The sequence below is a fragment of the Prionailurus bengalensis genome, chromosome C2 (assembly GCF_016509475.1).
Source record: "Prionailurus bengalensis isolate Pbe53 chromosome C2, Fcat_Pben_1.1_paternal_pri, whole genome shotgun sequence".
NCBI lineage: Eukaryota > Metazoa > Chordata > Mammalia > Carnivora > Felidae > Prionailurus > Prionailurus bengalensis.
Window position 1 is genome coordinate 139,028,170 of NC_057350.1, and position 14,629 is coordinate 139,042,798.

Here is a 14,629-nt window from a genome sequence, read left to right on the forward strand (position 1 = left end):
TATTATGATCAGTAAAGACACTTTAATTATACAATTAAATATTTATGTTATGCATTTCTAAATTTTTCATGTAAATAATTCATAATTAGAAAAACTAATTATGTGTCAGACTAAGCATATTGAGTTTTCATTTGTTGTTTTGGGTAGAATGTTCCCTTGGATATTCTATTCGCTTTGGTATATTAAAAATACTTGACTGTCAGCTATTAGGGTGTAATTTCTGTCTTCTAATATTAGTGAGTTTCACAACACAGAAGTGGAACCAAAAAGACTAGATGGAAAAAGACCAAAACAAAAAAAAAAAAAAAAAGGAAAAAAAAAGGTGGGAAAGAATTAAGATGTCAAGAGGAAGCTATATGTAGAGACTCCAAAAACTCCCGGACTGAATGCCTGAGAGTTTATCTAACACATCTCCTTAACTGCTTATTGATGTATATGCCCTTAAGAAAGAGGCTCACGAGCTTTTAACTTCTACCAATGGGTAGGTTCAGGAAAGAATGAAAAATTTTCAGGTAAAACTGAGGCCAGATGTTCATAAACTACTTTCTGAGGCCAGATGTTCATAAATTACTTTCTGCTTTCTGGGATCATAGCTCAGTACCATTTCCCAGGGTCCTTTGCAGTTAAGTGTGGGTATATAATTGGTTTCCAGCCAATGGAATTCAAGCAGAAGTGACACGTGACTCTTCTAGTTCTGGCCTTGGAGAACCTCTTTAGTACAACCCTCCATCACTGTTTATTACGCTGAAGGTTAAGCAAAGGTTTTCAGAAGAGGATGGAGCCATAAAATGAAAGGATCCTGGGTACTAAGTGAACCTGGAAGCTCATCAACCTAACCATTAGAAATTCATATGTTGAAATCATTAATTAAAAGTGTTTTTTAATCAGGGCGCCTGGGTGGCTCAGTCGGTTAAACGTCCGACTTGGACTCAGGTTATGACCTTACGGCTTGTGGATTTGAGCCCCGCATCAGGCTCTGTGCTGACAGCTCAGAGCCTGGAGACTCCTTCGGATTCTGCGTCTCCCTCTGTGTCTGCTCCTGCCCTGCTCACCCTTTGTCTCTCTGTCTCTCTCTCTCTCAAAAATAAACATTAAAAAAAAGATTAAAAAAGAAGTTATTATTTCCCAAAATATTTTGTGTCTATCACAGATATTTTGTTTTTTAAAACAACTCTAGGCTTTCGCTTTGAAAAAATGTTCTAGATTTTTTTTATGGGAGGGAGAAGGTGATTTTTCTTCAAACAATGAGGTAGTTTATGATTTAACCGAAAATAAAATACCAGTGACTTGTTATCTTCCAACAAGAATTCCGTAGTCCTTTGCTTGCACACTCCTTATTAGTCTCCTTGGCAACGGGTAATCACTTGTTTCCCTTAAATAGATGAGATGCCAACAAATATGTAATAGTGGCTTGATACATCAGCAAAGAAAAGTGCCATAATGACAGCATAATAAATCTGAACATGAAAAGTTAATAGCCACATTAGTGACAGCCTAACTATAGTGTGAGAAGAACATGGAGCCTGGATTTTCTGCTTCTATTTCATTCTTTTTGTGATGCTCAGTTCTCCCTAGAATGCCCTCCCCACTGCCTCCGTATGCATAGCCTGAAACCTGTAAAGGAATAGAAACCCAAGTTAAAATAGGCCTGTTAATAATTCCTTTCTCCTCCCACAAGAATTTATCTGGATCCAAGTAAATAGTTTCATAAAAGATATGACTTGGGGGTCAACCTTTAAGAGTTAAATGTGTAATTTGAACCTAATATATTTACCTAAATATTTTGCATTTGGGGGTATTCACCTTGATTTGTTCTGATCAGAGTCATTAACCTCCATTAGGATAGTCTTTCTGCTCTCAGATTAAGTATCACAGCTCTGTCGTATAGGACAATACAGAACTCACCACAGTTCTTTCACAGTGGAGCCCGGGACAGTTGGGGTGCACCACACACCTCTGTAGTTGTAACTAGGTACAGTGACCCTGCTTGATCCACGGGGGGACCATCTCCTCTTCTCATTATTTCCAGGTATATACGGGCATTTTGCAGTGGCCAGTGGACAGCCATTACTTTAATTCACCCTCAGAAATAACTGTGCTCATCAGTGGTACCAGATTTAGCTCAAAATGAGAAGCCAGTGACACCGATCTCTTACATCTCCTCCCTTCTTTGTTTCTAGCTCCACTTCTTTGACTTCCAATGGTTTCTCCCAACCTTTTCCATCTTCCCTTATTCTAGGGTATCCAATTCGGTCTTTTCCCTCGACAGAATAAAAGAACCATCTGAAAACTGTCTCTCGTATAAGATATTAAGTAGCCAGACACACAAAAAAGGATGAGACTAGAGCATAAAATGGATCAGAGAAGTAAAAACCTAAATAAATATAAATGTTATGATAATATTAAAAATTATTGCTGTCATCTGCCAAGTAAGTTACCATGTGTCAAACTGTGGACTAAACTTTATGTACATTATTTTCATTTAATCTTTCCAATAGAGATACTACTGTCTTGATTTTACAGGCAACTGAGGCTCCACAGATGTTAAACATCTTGCTTCGGGTCACATAACTAGAAAGTACAGAGAGAGTATGTGAATCTGCATCCACTTTTTCCCAAAGCCAACACAGAGTTGAAAGGGTCATTCAAGGAAAACGGATCATTTTCCGCAAAATGTAGTCATCGTTCATTCAGAATTCTTGGAGGGTAATTAAGCAAACTCTGAATAGTTCCAAGTTTCTGCCTTCCAAGGCATCTCTTCCATTATTAATACTAAGAGGAAGAATAGCTACTATTTATGTAATGCTTGCAGTGTGCCAGACACATTCGTAACCTAGAACACGATCAGTGATTATAACTGTGGGTTCTAAAGTCAGACTGCCAGGCTTTGAATCCTTATTACACCCTTGTGCGATCATGAGCCTCTGTGCTTTGCTTAACACCTCAGATTTCTCATTTGTAAAGTGGGGAATAACAATATTCCCATTAATATACTGTTATCGTTAGAAATAGATGAGATAATACAAATATAACTCCTGGGACTGTGACCACAACTGGGATGCATTCAGTAAAGATTAACTAGATTGTAAGTAGTTCTTTATTTTTTTATTGAAAATTTTTTTCATGTTTATTTATTTTTTATAGAGAGAGAGTGCACGCACACATGTAGGGAAGGGCCAGAAGGAGGGAAGGAGACACAGAATCTGAAGCAGGCTCCAGGCTCTGAGCTGTCAGCACAGAGCCCGACACGGGGCTCGAGCCCGCGAACCGTGAGATCATGACCTGAGCCCAAGTCAGATGCTCAACCAGTTGAGCCACCCAGGTGCCCCAGTAGGTAGTTTTATTGTTGCATGCAAGGCAATGTGCTGAGCAACTTACCTATATTATTGCACCGGATCTTCTTAGGAATTCTGAGTTATGCACTATAGTTATCCTTTACAATTAAGACAGATGAGGCCCAGCGAGGTTATGTAATTTTCCTAAAGATACAGAGCAAGTAGTGGCAGAGCCAGGATCCTATCCCAGACATTATATCTCCAAAGCCTGCCTTGTTGGCAGCCGGTACCCCAACTATTGTTGGACAGCCCTATTGGTTAGACAGCATGTTTCTATCTGAAGCCAAACTGTGTCGATGAAATGTAACCCCTCGGTCTTAGTTTCTGTTATTGATAGTTTATACACATCACTGAACCATGAGAATTTTCTTTCTCCTTCCTCCCATCTAATGCTTCACCTCCCTGCTCATCCACCCCACCCCAATAAGCCTATTTCACTAACTTCTCGACACAAGTAATTTGTTAAAGATATTCTAGGGAATATGTACAAAAAATGTATTCAATCCAAATCAAGAAAGCAATGTTCATAATGTATTTGACCAACACCATCTTAAATTTAACAAATGCAGATTTAAGGATCAATGGTTTTCTTATGATGGAAAATAATGATGGAAGCAATCCATTGAAGCTGAGTTTCTCAGCCAGTTCTCTGAGAGGAGTCAGTTCTGTGTCTTTCTTTGCCAGCAGGAGAGGGGCATACGTGTCCACATTTACTCTGCCCCAGTGGGGATAGGGGTTCTGGCTTGGCAGCCCATATTACCATATACCCACAATGCACTGGGACTGCATTTCAGTAATCAGCAACTTTAGAAAAGTTATATGCCTGTTGCAAATTTGTATCATAGCAACATGCACATTTTTAATAAATAAATGGTTCTCCAAATAACTTTATTCACTGAGGAGAAATTTCAGGTTCTTGTCTCTCAGTCTGAACAGCACTTGATGTTCTGTTCTTCCTGTGTTGAATCTAAAAACCACACAAACTTTCTTCTCCCTCTGTAAATTATTATCACAAGTGGAAAATACTTTGGTTTTCAGGAGATGGTAAAACATTGTTTTTCAAAATTCTCCAGAGTTATTAAAGAAACAATGTCAAGGATGAGAGTTTGATTTAAAAGGTTGAATCTCTATCAGATATCATTTTTGTATGTACTGCTAGAAAACTGACTTGGCAAAGGAGATGTTCTGATTTCATTTCCAGTCAACTCATGTCTTGAGTTTTCCTCTGAAGAATCTTGCAGTTTAGGGGGAAGTGGAGGATAATGGAATGGAGTAACAGAAAAAAAAATGTTACAATATAGAAAATTAAATAATTTTTTACATACATAATTATGTGAGGAATTATGTAGCTGAGCCAAGGAAATCGGGCTAGGTTCCAAGGAATCTCTATTGAAATGTCAAATATCTTTATTTTCACTCACACCTCATTACTATCCCACTCTGTCCTCTATGGTTTATGGTGAGTGACCAAACACAGGCTAGAGACTGCTCCTGTATAATGTCTCTATCCATCGGAAAAATACCCATCCAGCTTCCATAAACAAGAACTTCATCATTTAGGAAGATCAGGCCATCCCTTCCTGTATGGCTCTAGGCATTGGCTAGAGCATTTCAACATTTTTTTAAAAATAATTTTTATAATGTTTTTCATTTTTGAGAGACAGAGTGACCAGGGGAGAGGCAGAGAGTGAGGGAGATATAGAATCCAAAGCAGGCTCCAGGCACAGAGCTGGACGTGGGGCTCGAACTCATGAACTGTGGGATCATGACCTGAGCCGAAATCAGATGCTTAACCAACTGAGCCACCCACCCTGAGTGTTTCAACATTCGGGAATGCTCTCTCATCTGGAAGCCTTCTGTGGCTTCCTTTACCTGTTCCACCAGAAGTTAGGTACTCTCTCTTCTGATTTATGTAACATTTTGTGTATCATCCTGACATAATCTACACTTATTTTGTCGGCATGTTCATTTACTTTCTGGAGTGTGAACTTCTCAAGACAGATGCTATCTTTAAAATTTCTTTGTTTTTAATCCTAATTGTTTAGCAAATTTTTTCAAGAAATGTTTGTTGGATGGTTGGATGATTGGCTGGATGAATTAAATGATAAGATTTAATAGTAGAAATCTTGGCATCACTACCTTTAAGATTCACAGATTAAACACCCATTGATTTAGGAGATGATTAATTTGAGTGAAAAGAGTAACTAATTTGGAAACAGCGAGACTTGGGTTTAAATACCTATGACAGTACCTACTTGCTATTTGGTCGTGCTCTGAATGCCTAATTTCTTAGACAATGGACTAAAATCAATCTTAATAAAGTTTACCACAAAGGATTTTTATAAATATTAAATAAGATTATGCATATAAGGTGTCTGGTCAATTGTAAATATTCAGTAAACAGTAACTATCGTTATTTCTATACCTAAGAACCTCTGTACATTTTAAAACCTATTTTTGGTCTTAAATAAAAAGTATTGAAGACCTCCCAGCACACACAAATGCATGCCTAGGCATTTCTTCCTTAACACTAATGTTTAAACCAATAGATGATTTATCACACACACACACACACACACACACACAACATACACACACACAATCCTGAGTACAAAATATCTGTTGTTCTCTGAAAATACATTTGGTTTAGGAACTCTTGCTTGTGTGTAAAAGGCATACAAAATAATGACAATGATAATGATAATAATATTAGCAATATTTATATTGTGGTTATTACGTGGCAGGTACTGTTTTAAACATTTCACATATATTAGGTTTGTTCATGGACATAAGAACACTATGACGTATATGTACTATTAGTTTCTCTATTTAACAAATGGGGAAACTTAAGCATGGGGTAATTAGATAGCTGACCCTAGCTCATACAGTTTGTAAATAGCATAAGCTGGGCAAGTTGACTAAGGTAGCAGTGACACTGGCTGTCACCAGCAGTGACAACTGACTGGGTGGCTCAGTCAGTTAAGCAGTCTCCAACTTTGGCTCAGGTCATGATCTCGTGGTTTGTGAGTTCAAGCCCCACATCGGGCTCCCTGCTCTCAGCAGGGAGCCTGCTTCAGATACTCTCTGCCCCTCCCATGCTTGTGTTCTTGCTTTCTTTCAAAATAAATAAACTTAAAAAAAAGGAATGTTCTTTTAAAAAAATGTAGCAATGACATGAAGTTACCTCATTATGAAATCAGTGGCTGGACAAGAGCTATGCAATATTGGCACGACAGAATACACCCAACCTTATCAAGCTAAACATAATGGAAAGGAAGAATGACTTATAAAAACATGGTCTTAAATGCTGGTCTGAGATATGCATAGTTGGAACAGAGGCTCAGATTCCCCCCCCAAGTGAAGCATGTCCTTTTATTGTTTGCTGGCCACTAGCATCTGAAGTCTCAAGACTCTCAGGCATGGTGAGTAGCAGGCAGGGATACTCACTGTAAGTGCCCAGATCCCATGGGATTTGGAACTTGCAATATGTTGTGTGTGCTTTGTCCCTAAAGTGGAATGCAGTGATATTTGGGGCATGTAAACTCTCTAGACGGGGCCTCAGCTATGCGATTACATAAACTGGTATCTATAGAAGATTTATACCAAAGTGGAAAAATTCCTTTTGGGAAAAAGCCTAGTAACAGTGGTGACACTATTCCTATGTTATTTTTAATACCAAAGATTATAAAAGAAGGCCACTAAAGGATCTCAGAACTGGCAGCTTTTTCAGACAGTGGTTTAGGGTACACAAGAATCACCATGTCAGGGTGCGTGGGTGGCTCAGTTAGTTAAGCATCGACTTTGGCTCAGGTCATGATCCCATGGCTCCTGAGTTTGAGCCCGTTGTGGGGCTCTGTGCTGGTAGCTCAGAGCCTGGAGCCTGCTTCAGATTCTTTGTCTCCCTCTCTGCCCCTCCGCTGCTCACACTCTGTCTTGCTCTCCTTCAAAAAATAAACACTAACAAAAAGAATCACCGTGTCAGTTGGAAACAGGTAGGACATGACCTTCAAACCTCCTGATTCTCTCTTAGGCAGAGCCCAAGAATTTGCATGATGAGCTTTCCTGGTGATTCTGATGGGGGTGGTCTATGTACCACACTTGGGCAACCACTGCTTGAGGGCATCTTTAGTTGTTTAATAGCTGAAACCATTTGTTTTAAATGCTTCAAAACCTGTTTAAAATTACAGAAATTAGCTCTGGACACTTGTCATTACCCTAGATCCTAAAGTATGCAGGCATTGTTATACCCAAACTTGGAAGGCAGTTAGTCTCAGACACATCACAGATGATAAAATGATCCTTCATTAAGTGATAGAGATACGTTAGTCCTCAGAGCTTTCAGGATGCCATCAGGAAGGCAGATTGGCCCTGCAATTTTTTTCTACCGTATTTAAAAGTCCATTTCCTGTCACACATTTCACCTGCAGTGCTAGGACCCTTGTTCATAGACAGTGGAAACAGGCCAAGTGCCTTATGGAGAAGTCCTGGGGTTCCGTGATCTCTAACTGCTGCTAAAGAATTCACCAGGTCTAGCAGAGCCTCTTCTTGCTGCTGTGTAATCGATGGCCCTTTAACATCAATCTTATCGCTGTATTAAAGTGACTACAACACACTGAAGACTAAATAAAAGGAATTTGAGATTTGAATAGAACAGGTATTGCCAAGAGCAGTGAAAGGGTTGATGGCTGGTCACAGATTTTTGCACTTTGGTCTGAACATCTTACATCCCTTTACTGGAAAAAAATAGACAGCCAACAGTGAAGGGCTCTGAATCTGAAATGAGCTCAGAACCATCAGCACCATCATCATCATTATCATTGTGATCATAGTCAACATTATTATTCCTCAACAAATTTAATTAAAAGCTGTGACCTTCAGCCTGTCGTACAAATGATTTCTGGTTATCTATTCTTCAGCTGGATTGTAGGAAGTTTTGCTATTTTCTCTACAAAAGAGACTGATGAAACATTTTGCAGCATACAGTAGAAAAAATTCGGCATTGGAGTTCTTGATCTAAATATTGTCTCCAAAGCTTACTTACTGTTTATCTTGGGGTAGCTGCTTGACTTTATTCTTTTTTTTAATAGCCAATAAGTACCCCACATTTAAGTTTCCCTATTGTCTCATAATAGATTTTATCATTTTTTTTAATGTTTATTTGTTTTTGAGAGAGAGACAGAGATAGAGACAGAGACAGAGACAGAGCATGGCGCAGGGGAGGGGCAGAGAGAGAGGGAGACACAGAATCCAAATCAGGCTCCAGGCTCTGCGCTCTTAGTGAAGAGCCCAATGCAGGGCTCGAACTCAGGAACTGCAAGATGATGACCTGAGCTGAAGTCGGACGCTCAACTGATTGAGTCACCCAGACGCCCCACTGCTGGACTTTCCTGATATTACTTATTTCACATTTGTAATATGGGGATAGTAATATTTTTGCCCTTGTAATCATTACGAAGATAAAATTTAAAAAGCTGAAGCATGGGATTCAGCATACAGCCTGGCACCGAATATGGTTTAGTTACCTTCCCCTTATTAAAAAGGAACATGTTTTATTAAACACAAGGCACTGTACAGAAATGTGTATCATTGGAACGGTCCTTTTATCATCTATTTCAACCCACTCATTTTTAAATTGGGAAAAGCAGGGTCAAAAATAAACTGTCCATACAATTGTCGACCAACCCAGGACGTTCTTGAGCTTGCAACGGGTTAATGGCTACACCATTAATAAATGAATGAATTATTTAGTGATCACCCTGGTGCAACTGGTATAAATTGCAAGTTTCTAATCAGCTTGCCCAAAGATAGCCAATGAGTTGCCAATGGTCTTAAGAATTAGTGTTAGCCATCTCTTTTGTTCGCAGTTCAGCATTCTTTCTGACTATGCCTGTCTCTCTGAATATCTTATCCTTGAATTATATGAATGATCAAATAGTATCTTAAAGAATTACTGAAAGTATTCATAGCTTTCCAGAGACCAGGCTAAAGCCTATCTTTCCCCTCGGCCCCTGTGCTGCTTCCCTTACTCCTTCTCTCCTGAGAGCACACCCTCAGTTAAAAACAAAACAAAACAAAACAAACTTTCCTAAGAATCTCATTTCAGGCTCTGCTTCTACAGGACCCAACCTAAAGACAGCAGACTTGATTTTGGATAGCAATGGACAGAGTATTTGAGAAATAGAAAAGATAGTTAAAAACAAAGTATTGAGGGCCTTATTCTGCTTGTGTGCTCCCTCCACCTTTGATGATAAAAGTGGAGGCCTCTTTGAATCAAAAAGTAGGCAAGCCCCAAAATTATAAACAACCCTTTAATGGGAAGGGTACAAATTGCAGGTGAAAGTTTTCCAGGGAAGGTCAGGTAAACCCAAAGGGGGTTGATCTTTCTCCCCAAAAAGAGATGTTAAAGTCCTACCTCTAGACCCCGAGAATGTGAGCTTATTTGGAAATAGGATCTTTGTAGATGTAATTAATTAAGATGAGGCCATACTTTACTGAAGGAGGTGCGTCCTAAGTCCAACATGACTGGTGTCCTAATAAAACATAAAAGAGACACAGTCCTGTAAGGAAGGTGATATGAAGACACACAAAGAGAACCCCAATGTTCAAATGAAGGCAGACACAGGGGTATGCATGCATCAGATTACCAGCCACCACCAGAAATTAGGAGAAGGCACAAAACCGTTCCTTCCTCTCAACCCCTAAGAGGAAACCAATCCTGCCAGCACCTTGATTTTGGCTTCCTAGCACCTAGAGCAGTATGAGAATGAATTTCTGTTGTTTTCAAGCCATCAAAGTGTATGGTAATTAATTCAGCAGCCCTAGCAAATTCATATACCTAAGTATACAATGGCAGTGAGTTAGCATAAACTGGGCTTTTCTTCTTAAATCTGATGGAACCATGCCTGTACCAGCTGTTGCTGGCAATTGTGCCCCCCTACCTCTCCCACTTCTTACCTAGAAGAAATCCAGAGAAAAGGAAATAGTGGCCCAAACAGGCCTCATTTGCTCTGATCCTATATAGCATTTTGCTCCCATCCAGTGTTGCATCTGAATCAATCACAGGCTTGCAGAGGCTATGTTTATGTAGTCCTTCCCATTCTAACTCAATCCAGCCCACCCTGAAATGCTCTGACACTCTTGAAAATAATTCTGATTAATGAATAAAACATGATCAACTGATAATTAGCTTTTGAAGGTGAACTCTTTAACAGGAGGGTAATTTGGTAATGTTCTAATTGTTTTTCCCCAACATTAGACCTTAGCTGACATTTGGTTTTAGCTTCAGCATAACAATTCCCTGTTTAGAAAGACCATGAGCAATTTCCTAGGAGTTGGCCAGAAATTATTCTCAATGTCTGGAGTACACGCTTCAAAAAATGTGAAGTTGTATGTTAGTTAAGATTCCAAATCTAGTTTTGGCTTAGGCTCATGACTTGGAATCCTCAGCAGAAACATGATCAGCCATGTTTTTTGTTGTTTTGCTTTGTTTTCGGTTTTTTTACTTTATTTTATTTTTTATTTCTAAGGAAAACAACACGAAAGAGACCTTTGCTATTAGATGATTAGCACTTTAAAAATCATAGATGTTAATATTTATGTCATTTGAGTCAGGCAGAATTTAAGGATAGACATTTCGAATGCTGATCCTAAATGTGGGAAAGAATGGGGGTTATTTCAAAAGTTAGTAAAAATACTTCTTATGAGTTTTTTTCAAATTAACAACCTGGCACTTTACATGTGTATGGTGCTAAAAAAAAAAAAAAAGAACCAAAATGTATTCAGCAAAGGTATGTTCAGAAAAATTATTATTTCTGATTTTTTTTCATATTTTACTTGAAGAAAGAATCACAAAGATAAGGATGTGTTTCCATATGAACTATGCTTGGTGTTTCTTCCTGAAATCTGGTGTCTGCTGTAAACTGAAGCCAAAGTCTCCTTTAGAGAAATGAGAAGAAAACGGCAGAATCCTTTCTTTGAATGTGGTCACCTGCTGGCTGCCCGAATCAGATCTTTCCTGGGTGTCAACTCTAGAAAATCCCACATACTCCCATCATATTCTAGTGAAGGGAGGCTTTACTGAAATTGATGCTTGCAAAACATTCATCCTTTTGAAACTGCGTATCTAAAATGAGACTCAAAAGCATTACAAGATGAAGCCAGCAATGACAAATTGACGGAGAGGGTAAAGGGTTGAAGAGAACCCTGAAAACTAGCTGGCAAAAAAGTAGGTGGTGGCTGAGAATCAAAAGGCCACGCTGGAGTTTGCAAACCAAATGATCACAGTGGCCTGGCAGGAAACAATTGCTATGATCTCTGAGTGTACATCATAATAAATTGCAAAACTCTGCTTTGTCCAAAGGGGGCACAGTTCAATTGCAGCTAATAGTTGCCTAATGGGAACGCAGTACTAGGGCTCTCAGATTTTTCTGATTTGTCAAGAAAATCAGAATCTCCACTTAAAAAAGTGCTTTCGGGGGGGACGCTTGGGAACTAATTAAAATTTGTTTTAAAAAAACCCACAATACTGTTCATGGAAAAAACTTTTCAGCCCTATGGAAACATGGCTGTTATCTTGTAACCTCGTCTCTGCACTGGAATTTTATTTTTCAGCAAGGACCAACCATAGGTTTCAATGTTAGAAGTCAAGTGATTGTTCTGCCTTACCCTGAATTGAAATGCACTAAGTCGTCAGTTTAAAGATGAGACCTCTTGGGGGCGCCTGGGTGGCTCAGTCGGCAAAACACCTGACTTCGGCTCAGGTCATGATCTCATAGTTTGTGGATGCCGGCCCCGCCTGGGACACTGTGCTGACCGCCTGGAGCCTGTTTTGGATTCTGTGTCTCCCTCTCTCCCTGACCCTCACCTGCTGACGCTCTCTCGCACTCGCTCTGTCTCTGTTTCTCTCAGAAATAAACATTGGTGTGTCTGGGTGGCTCAGTGGGTTAAGCATCCGACTTGGGCTCTGTTCAAGTCATGATCTCACGGTTCATGAGTTCAAGCCCTGTGTAGGTCTCTGTGCTGACAGCATGGAGCCTGGAGCCTGCTTGGGATTCTTTGTCTCCTGCTCTCTCTGCCCCTCCCCCGTTCATGCTCTCTTTCTCTGTCTCAAAAATATACATTAAAAGGATGAGAATTCTTGCCTCCCTTTTTTTTTTTACATTTATTTATTTTTGAGAGAAAGAGCGGGGGCAAGGACAGAGAGAGGGGGAGACACAGAATCAGAAGCAGGCTCCTGGCTCCCAGCTGTCAGCACAGAGCCCGACGCGGGGCTGACGCGGGGCTCGAACCCACGAACTGTGAGATCATGACCTGAGCCGAAGTTGGTCGCTTAACCGACTGAGCCGCCCAAGCGCCCTGAGAATTCTTGTCTTTCCAACAAGGGAGAAAGAAGGGACGATGGAACAGCCATCATTCAGAGATGGACAAAAAATAACTATTTTACTCTTTGTCCCCCCTTCAAACAACACATTTCTTTTGAGAAACGGTCGCGAGACACATGTTCTGTGAGTTACTTAAAGTTTTAGCTGACACTTGGAACAACCATATTATGGAGCTTTTTTTGTACTTCTCTGAATGCTAAGACATTGCAAACAAGTAGACTAGAACATATGGAACACACGCTTCATTTGTTTTAATATAATATCTCTCTTCCAAAGAACCTTAAAACTTAAACTAAGAAGGATGTTTCCTAAATGGATATATTACCTATGGATTTTTTTGTGAATGACAGGAAAATTAGCAATCATCTTTATTTTATGAACTAAGTGAAGACTAAGGACTTAAATGTGCTAATTTCCTGAAACCACGTATAATGTTTTGTACCTGGACAATTTCGATATTGTCGAGGTGAGAGGGATTAATGGCTGAGGACATTTCTAGAGCTGCTGAAGGAACGAGGGAGCTTCCATCACATAAAAATACCTCTAGTTTCTTTCCTTTATTACAACTGAAAATTTTTAAAGACTTCCTGAAAACAAAATAAAGATCAATTTGTTCACAGCTGAAAGTGTAACCTATAGGACCAGAGACAGGATAAAATGTTCTATATCTTACATTGGTGAGTCAATAAAATAGATAACAGCTTCATTTCAAATAGGGGAAATTATTAGCACATGGGGAGATTTTGTTACATGACTTAAAACAGAAGAATGGCATGATACAAATTATGCGAATGACCTGATTATCAATATTTTAGATTTAAGACTTTACTGGCATACAAGGGGCAGTTCTTTGGGTCTTCAATGAAAATGAATAAAAACAGCAACACAAATAATCATAATTCAAGTATCCGAATGCAACACACACACACACACACACACAAATTTCATCTCGATGGTCCAAGTCTACCTGGGGACATCTAGAACCTCCAATTAAAGGTTATTCAGCACAATTTGGCAAGATGAAAAGAGCAAAGTCATTTACCAAACATGAGCTATAAGGTGGCACGAATTTGCATCCTGAGCAATTTGCTTTCTGCTGCTCAAGATCCCTAATATGCAGATGAACAAGGAACATGCTAGTTGTATGCCAGTGTGGCATCATTTTAGCTGACCAATGAATCAGCCATATCTGTGTGACTATAGGCAAGGCAATTTCTTTGATTCCTAGTTTCTTTTTTTCTCTTTTTCTTTTCTTTCTTTCTTTCTTTCTTTCTTTCTTTCTTTCTTCTTTCTTTTTCTTCTTTCTCTTTCTTTCTTTTCCTTCCTTTCTTTCTTCTTTCCTTCCTTTTCTTTCTCTTTTGTAAAATCAAGAAAGCTACATATACTGCACCTCTTTCAAATATGAGGTATTATTGTCTTTGGATAAAACTTTGTCAAATCTTTTGCCAAGTGGTTGATATTGGACAAAGTCCTGCTTATATTTTCTGAACTATGAGGATAAAGAGTGAAAAAAAGAATCACATAATTTTGTTCCCTTGAGTAGTTTTGTTGCAGGGTTACAAAAATGTAGGGCACACCATAGCCTATTTTTAAAATTTCAAAATGTGATTCAATGTTTTTGAATGTTAATGCCAAAGTTTCCTATCAGAAATCTGGTTGTCAAAAACAAATACTGCCTTCAATTTGTGGTCACTAAATGCATGTGGATTAGCTATTTTTAGGTTTTGAGACTAAGGCTCAAATTGGCTGTGAGTAAATAGGCAAAGTCATCACTCAATTTATTTGATTGAGTCTATTTAAAGTTCCATTATTAAGAATAACCATTAAAAATAGCCAACCCCCCCAGGTTTTACGAGAGTTGAATATCTCATCATCCATTAGCTAATACTAAATTTTTCTTTGACCACTTTTAGG